Source organism: Octopus bimaculoides, chromosome 12 (genome assembly GCF_001194135.2).
Source record: "Octopus bimaculoides isolate UCB-OBI-ISO-001 chromosome 12, ASM119413v2, whole genome shotgun sequence".
In the NCBI taxonomy this organism is placed as follows: Eukaryota; Metazoa; Mollusca; class Cephalopoda; order Octopoda; family Octopodidae; genus Octopus; species Octopus bimaculoides.
Genome location: NC_068992.1, coordinates 54803128 through 54805899, shown reverse-complemented (window position 1 = coordinate 54805899; position 2772 = coordinate 54803128).

Sequence of the window (2772 nt, the reverse complement as noted above, 5' to 3'; positions counted from 1 at the left end):
GCCCAAGATGCCACGTAATGGGACTGAACCTGGGATCATGTGGTTAGGAAGCAAACTTCTTGCCACAGTACTCATCAGGCTGGTTACTCGGTTTCGTTGCGTATAAGTGACTGAGGTCACAATATTTCTCTGGAAGGGCCGCCGGTATGTTGCAGGCTTCAAAGCCAACAGTTTTGAGGATACTAGATAAGCTGATTACATGAACTCCTGTACTTAACAAGTACTGTAGTTTATCGACTCCGAAGAGACGAAAAGCAAAGTTAACCTCGGTGGATTTGATCTCAGAACGTAAAGACCGAAGCCATGTCGCTAAGCATTTTGTTCGATGTGCTAACAATTCTCTCAGCTCGACACCTTCAACAATTTATTTACAAAAGTAATACCTGGCACTTGTTGCTATTTCCGTCAGTTGTACTGTGGATAGATTTTTTTTTTTTTTTTTCCGCATTAATAATTTATTGGTTAAACTTAAATCCAATAACAAGAGAAAGAGAAGAGCGATACCAGTATCAAACTACCAATTTCCCATTCTTTGATAACCTACTGGAGCGAAAATATGCAAGATGCATTTGGCGATAAAATACAACTTCGTTATATGGCTTCAATGGAAAGAATTTGCTCTGATATAAACTTATATGCAGGCTTCAGTCCAAGAATGTAGGCTAAAATATTTGTCACTTGCAACGACTCGCTGCTATTTATGTTTTCTATCGAGATTTCTGAACAATAGCGGTCATAGTTAGGAGTTTAAAGCGGATCAATCACTGGTTCACTGTATTTCTGAAAATGACAGTACCGAAGGAGTGTTTGTAACTCGGTATAAAACAATTATCTGAAGGAACATCTTTTCGGTTTTCCTGCCGATATACGACCTGTGCGTGAGCATATATACTGATTTCTATACAATTTCCAACTACCAAATTTCACTCACAAGGTATTGATCAACTCATTTCGAAGCTATAGTAAAATACATTTGACCGAGTGGGATCGAACCTGAAGCCTTTACTTAATCACGCAATCACGCTTTACCTAATTGTAAATCATTTGTATGCCTCCATGGTAGCTATTTGCTAAGTAAATAATGAGTTTTGCATTGTGGGTCGAGGAATTGCTATGTTCGAACATAGATCCTTTACTTTTAGATTAGGAGATCACCTCTGTGGTAACTTGAGCGCAATATGGCAATCAAGCAAAAGACTGGAAATGACAAAAGAGGATCAGTTGAAGGAATCACAAATATAATGCTAATAGGCTTGTTGTTAAAACTGACTCAGATACATTTTGATATGTTTTTCACAGAATAATGTAATAGTTTCCTTGTGGGTATCTGAGCTTAAACTTAGTCTTAAAATTGAAACGATGTGCAATCTAAGCTCAAACTAGAATCTGAACTTAGCAAGCTAGCGAATCTTTCATGAATTCTAAAATTGTTTATTCATTACATATATGTTTCAATAAAGTTTTACACCATATTACGCTAATTCGGGAAAATTTAACTTTGTCATAAACGTGATAGCTGTGCAACGCTGACGATGAGACAGCTTGATCTGTGTGAAACAGTTTTGGCAATTTTATATACGTAAAGGAGTCATTAAAAGATGTTAAGGTCAGTTGCCACATTGGATGAAAAATCTGTTCCGGATCCTTAACCTGAGAGTGAAGAACATCGGCTCAAATTTAGATACACAAATTTTTGTAGCGAGTTTTTAACAGGCTGCTTCGTCATCAGTGCAACACGTAACCGATGTGATGTTCCCTTGTGAATTGGTGCATGACGGAGAATATAAACCAAACTACTTCAGACAATTCTTCCAATCGAACACACACTATTTTATTATTAGAGATATTAAGAGGCACGGTTACCAACCAAGACTGCGGCACAGTTGAAATCAAAATTTACCTTCAGCAATGCTCTCAATAACTCGATTGATATGTCGGTTTATTTGTCTGTATTACGTGTTGTTCTTATGTAGCTTCCGTCGCTTCCATTTTAAGACTAAAAAAAGTATTTGGCGCATGAGCTATGGAATCTAATTCCAACAGGTTTAACCACCAACAGGTGGACTGGTTATTCCGAATGTATTGAATTTTTGCTGTAACGGAAGATCGATATTTAGGTTCAACAAATAGCTAGAGAAAGAAGCTCTGATATGATTGATAGACCGGCATGAATTAACAGTGGAATATTCTGCCATGTGTGGGAAAAATCTATTCCGAACCTTTAACCTGACCAAATGAGATGACCAACCTCTTTTATGAATTACTTGTTGTAGACTAAAATAATCTCTAGTTACCTCGGATTTCGGGGTTTTCCTATCATCCAGAAAGAAATACATTAGATTATATAGTCTTAAATACACTATCTGAAAGTATGGCCACGGCTTCGCTGTTTTTAATAATCCTTTACTATATGCACAAAGCTTGAACTTCTGTGGGGAGGAGTTAGACGATAACTTCGACCTCCTGCCTCAAAATTGTTCAGTTTATTGTGGACTGCAGCGGGCGTATGCTCTGCGATTCTAAGCAGATGACCTCGATGTTTCGGCCACACTCCACCGGACTGTTTTCTAGACTTAAGACAATTGGGTTCGATGGCTACCTCGACAGTTTGCTGTGGCTATCGAACAGGGTAACTGAGTATGCATAAAAATTTATAAATGAAACATTCAAACACTGAGATTTGAAGTTAGATGTTACTACTGTTCATATCATCTATGGATAAATTCTAAATTTGATGATATCACAAGTAGTGACATGGGTGGAACGCAATAT